Source organism: Mobula hypostoma, chromosome 5 (genome assembly GCF_963921235.1).
Source record: "Mobula hypostoma chromosome 5, sMobHyp1.1, whole genome shotgun sequence".
Lineage (NCBI taxonomy): Eukaryota > Metazoa > Chordata > Chondrichthyes > Myliobatiformes > Myliobatidae > Mobula > Mobula hypostoma.
The window spans coordinates 352,747-358,746 of record NC_086101.1 but is presented as its reverse complement, the minus strand read 5'-3'; positions in this window follow the sequence as shown (position 1 = coordinate 358,746).

Below are 6,000 nucleotides of genomic sequence, written 5' to 3'. Positions count from 1 at the left end.
TTCTCTTTGTATTTCTCCCTTACCTAACTCCACACCGTTCAGATAATAATCTGCCTTCCTGTTCTTGCTCCCAAAGTGAGTAACCTCACACTTATTCACATTAAACGCCATCTGCCAAGTTTCTGCCCACTCACCCAACCTATCCAAGTCACCTTGAATTTTCCTAACATCCTCATCACATGTCACACTGCCACCCAGCTTAGTATCATCAGCAAACTTGCTGATGTTATTCACAATGCCTTCTTCTAAATCATTGACGTCAATCGTAAACAGCTGCGGTCCCAATACCGAGCCCTGTGGCACCCCACTAGTCACCACCTGCCATTCCGAGAAACACCCATTCACTGCTACCCTTTGCTTTCTATCTGCCAACCAGTTTTCTATCCATGTCAATATCCTCCCCCAAATGCCATGAGCTCTGATTTTACCCACCAATCTCCTATGTGGTACCTTATCAAATGCCTTCTGAAAGTCAAGGTATACCACATCCACTGGATCTTCCGCGTCTATCTTCCTGGTTACATCCTCGAAAAACTCCAATAGATTACTCAAGCATGATTTGCCTTTGGTAAATCCATGCTGGCTCGGCCCAATCCTATCACTGCTATCAAGAAATGCCGCCATTTCATCTTTAATAATGGACTCTAGCATCTTCACCACTACTGATGTTAGGCTAACAGGGCGATAGTTCTCTGTTTTCTACCTCCCTCCTTTCTTAAAAAGTGGGATAACATTAGCCATTCGCCAATCCTCAGGAACTGATCCTGAATCTAAGGAACATTGGAAAATGATCACCAATGCATCCGCAATTTCCAGAGCCACCTCCTTTAGTACTCTAGGATGCAGACCATCTGGACCTGGGGATTTGTTAGCCTTCAGTCCCATCAGTCTACTCATCACCGTTTCCTTCCTAATGTCAATCTGTTTCAGTTCCTCTGTTACCCTATGTCTTTGGCCCATCCATACATCTGGGAGATTGCTTGTGTCTTCCCTAGTGAAGACAGATCCAAAGTACTTATTAAATTCGTCTGCCATTTCTCTGTTTCCCATAGCGATTTCTCCCAATTCATTCTTCAAGGGCCCAACATTGTTCTTAACTATCTTCCTTCCCTTCACATACCTAAAAAAAACTTTTGCTATCTTCCTTTATATTCCAAGCTAGCTTGCGTTCATACCTCATTTTTTCTCCCCGTATTGCCTTTTTAGTTAAGTTCTGTTGCTCCTTAAAAATTTCCCAGTCATCCGTCTTCCCACTCACCTTAGCTCTGTTATACTTCTTTTTTAATGCTATGCTATCTCTGACTTTTGTCAACCACTGTGGCACTTTCCCCCCTTTGAATCCTTCCTTCTCCGGGGGATGAACTGATTTTGCACCTTGTGCATTATTCCTAAGAATACCTGCCATTGTTGTTCCACTGTCTTTTCTGCTAGGATATCCGACCAGTCAACTTTGGCCAGCTCCTCCCTCATGGCTCCATAGTCTCCTTTGTTCAACTGCAATACTGACACTTCTGATCTGCCCTTATCCCTCTCAACTTGCTGATAAAAACTTATCATATTATGGTCACGACCTCTTAATGGCTCCTTTACTTCAAGATCACCTATCAAAACCTGTTCATTGCACAACACTAAATCCAGAATAGCCTTATCCCTGGTCGGCTCTCGTACAAGCTGCTCCAAAAATGCATCCCGTAGGCACTGTACAAACTCCCTATCGTGGGAACCAGTACCAACCTGATTTTCCCAGTTCACCTGCATGTTGAAGTCCCCCATAACTACTGCGACATTTCCTTTGCCACATGCCATTGTTAACTCCCTATTCAACTTGCACCCAATATCCATGCTACTGTTTGGGGGTCTGTAGATAACACCTATTAGGGTCTTTTTGCCCTTTCTGTTCCTCAGTTCTATCCACACTGACTCTACTTCTCCTGATTCTATGTCCCCCCTTGCAAGGCACTGAATCTCATTCCTCACCAACAGGGCCAACCCACCCCCTCTGCCCACCTTTCCGTCCCTTCGATAGCACGTATAGCCTTGTACATTCAATTCCCAGGTCTGATCCTCCTGCAGCCATGTCTCCGTTATCCCAACAACATCATAGTTACCCATTCGCACCTGAGCTTCAAGCTCATCCGCCTTATTTCTGACACTTCGTGCATTCAGATATAGAATTTTTAACACATTTCTCTTCTCTCTGTTTAAATCGCTGCCTATTGTGCATAACCCAGCTCCCCGAACTCTCACCGGGATAACGCCCCTTGAATTTTGTTGTCCTTCTTACATTTACTTACTCTTTCTGCACATTTAACTCCATGCTCCGTCAGACCATCCCTCTGCACGTGTATCCTCCTTATCACTCGTTCCGCCTCACCTTTCTCCACTTCACACTTAATATTCCGGAACCGTGTAGTCCCCACCTGTCCTTTATACTTCATTTCGCTATCCTCTCTCACATTCTGGATCCCTGCCCCCTGCAAATTTAGTTTAAACCCCCCGCCGCCCCCCCCCAAGCAGCACTAGTAAACTTTCCTGCAAGAATGTTAGTACCCCTCCAGTTCAGGTGTAAACGGCTTGTACTGGAGCCTACCAGAGAGAACGCAATTCTAGATTTGTTAGTACCCCTCCAGTTCAGGTGTAAGCAGCTTCACCTGGAGCCTACCAGAGAGAACGCAATTCTAGATTTAGTGTTGTGCAATGAACCGGATTTAATCAGGGACCTCGAGGATTAGGAGGTAGTGACCATAATATGATAAGTTTTAATCTACAATTTGAGAGGGAAAAGGGAAACTCGGAAGTGTCAGTATTACAGTTGAACAAAGGGAACTATGGTGCTACGAGGGAGGAGCTGGCCAAAGTTCAATGGAACAATCCCCTAGCAGGGATGACAGTGGAACAGCGATGGCGAGTGTTTCTGGGAATAATGCGGAAGGTGCAGGATCAGTTCGTTCCAAAGAGAACGAAAGATTCTAAGGGGAGTAGGGGGAGGCCGTGACTGACAAGGGAAGTAATGGACAGCATAAAAATAAAAGAGAAGAAGTATAACATAGCAAGGACGAGGATTGGGAAACTTTAAAGAGCAACAGAAGGTAACTAAAACGGCAATACGCAGAGAAAAAATAAGGTACGAAGGTAAAGTAGCCAAGAATATAAAGGAAGATAGTAAAAGCTTCTTTAGGTATGCGAAAAGGAAAAAAAATAGTTAAGACCAAAATTGGGCCCTTGAAGACAGAAGCGGGTGAATTTATTGTGGGGAACAAGGAAATGGCAGACGAGTTGAACAGGAACTTTGGATCTGTCTTCACTAGAGAAGACACAAACAATCTCCCAGATGTAATAGTGGCTTAAAGACCTAGGGTAATGGATAAATTGAAGGAAATTTATATGAGGCAGGAAATGGTGTTGGATAGGCTGTTGGATCTGAAGGCTGATAAGTCCCTGGGACCTGATGATCTGCATCCCAGCGTACTTAAGGAGGTAGCTTTAGAAATCGTGGACGCATTGGTAATCATTTTTCAATGTGCTATAGATTCAGGATCAGTTCCTGTGGATTGGAGGGTGGCTAATGTTGTCCCTCTCTTCAAGTAGGGAGGAAGAGAGAAAGCAGGAAATAATAGACCGGTTAGCCTGACGTCTGTGGTGGGAAAGATGCTGGAGTCAAATATAAAAGATGAAATTACGACACATCTGGATAGTAGTAACAGGAATCGTCCGAGTCAGCATGGATTTACAAAGGGGAAATCGTGCTTGACTAATCTTCTGGAATTTTTTGAGGATGTAACAATGAAAATGGACAAGGGAGAGCCAGTGGATGTAGTGTACCTGGACTTTCAGAAAGCCTTTGATAAAGTCCCACATAGAAGATTAGTGGGCAAAATTAGGGCACATGGTATTGGTGGCAGAGTACTGACATGGATTGAAAATTGGCTGGCTGACAGAAAACAAAGAGTAGCGATTAACGGGTCCCTTTCGGAATGGCAGGCAGTGACCAATGGGGTACCGCAGAGTTCAGTGCTGGGACCGCAGCTGTTTACAATATATATTAATGATTTAAATGAGGGAATTAAAAGTAACATTAGCAAGTTTGCTGATGACACAAAGCTGGGTAGCAGTGTGAAATGTGAGGAGGATGTTATGAGAATGCAGGCTGACTTGGACAGGCTGGGTGAGTGGGCAGATGCATGGCACATGCAGTTTAATGTGAATAAATGTGAGGTTATCCACTTTGGTGGTAAGAACGGGAAGGCAGATTATTATCTAAATGGAGTCAAGTTAGGAAAACGGAAAGCACAACGAGATCTAGGTGTTCTTGTACATCAGTCACTGAAAGCAAGTATGCAAGTACAGCAGGCAGTGAAAAAAGCTAATGGCATGTTGGCCTTCCTAACAAGGGGAATTGAGTATAAGAGCAAAGAGGTCCTTCTGCAGCTGTACAGGGCACTGGTGAGACCACACCTGGAGTACTGTGTGCAGTTTCGGTCTCCAAATTTGAGGAAGGACATTCTTGCTATTGAGGGAGTGCAACATAGGTTCACAAGGTTAATTCCCTGGATGGCGGGACTGTCATATAGAAACCATAGAAACTACAGCACAGAAACAGGCCTTTTGTCCCTTCTTGGCTGTGCCGAACCATTTTCTGCCCAGTCCCACTGACCTGCACATGGACAATATCCCTCCATACACTTCCCATCCATGCATCTGTCCAATTTATTCCTAAATGTTAAAAAAGAACCCGCATTTATCACCTCATCTGGCAGCTCATTCCATACTTCCACCACTCTCTGTGTGAAGAAGCCCCACCCTAATGTTCCCTTTAAACTTTTCCCCACTCACCCTTAACCCATGTCCTCTGGTTTTTTCCTCCCCTTGCCTCAGTGGAAAAAGCCTGCTTGCATTCACTCTATCTATACCCATCATAATTTTATATACCTCCATCAAATCTCCCCTCATTCTTCTACGCTCCAGGCAATAAAGTCCTAACCTATTCAACCTTTCTCTGTAACTGAGTTTCTCAAGTCCCGGCAACATCTTTGTAAACCTTCTCGGCACTCTTTCAACCTTATTAATATCCTTCCTGAAATTTGGTGACCAAAACTGAACACAATACTCCAGATTCGGCCTCACCAATGCCTTATACAACCTCATCATAACATTCCAGCTCTTATACTCAATACTTTGATTAATAAAGGCCAATGTACCAAAAGCTCTCTTTACGACCCTATCTACCTGTGACGACACTTTCAGAGAATTTTGTATCTGTATTCCCAGATCCCTCTGTTCCACTGCACTCCTCAGTGCCTTACCATTAACCCTGTATGTTCTACCTTGGTTTGTCCTTCCAACGTGCAATACCTCACACTTGTCTGCATTAAACTCCATCTGCCATTTTGCAGCCCATTTTTCCAGCTGGTCCAAGTCCCTCTGCAGGCTCTGAACACATTCCTCACTCTCTACTACACCTCCAATCTTTGTATCATCAGCAAATTTGCTGATCCAATTTACCACATTATCATCCAGATCATTGATATAAATGACAAATAACAATGGACCCAGCAGTGATCCCTGTGGCACACCATTAGTCACAGGCCTCCTCTCGGAGAAGCAATTCTCCACTACCACTCTTTGGCTTCTTCCATTCAACCAATGTCTGATCCAATTTACCACTTCTCCATGTATACCTGGCGACTGAATTTTCCTAACTAACCTCCCATGCGGGACCTTGTCAAGGGCCTTACTCAAGTCCATGTAGACAATATCCACTGCCTTCCCTTCATCCACTTTCCTGGTAACCTCCTCGAAAAATTACAATAGATTGGTCAAACATGACCTACCACGCACAAAGCCATGTTGACTCTCCCTAACAAGTCCCTGTCTATCCAAATGCTTGTAGATTCTGTCTCTTAGTACTCCCTCCAATAATTTACCTACTACCGACGTTAAATTTACCGGCCTATAATTTCCAGGATTACTTTTCTATCCTTTTTTAAACGACGGAACAAC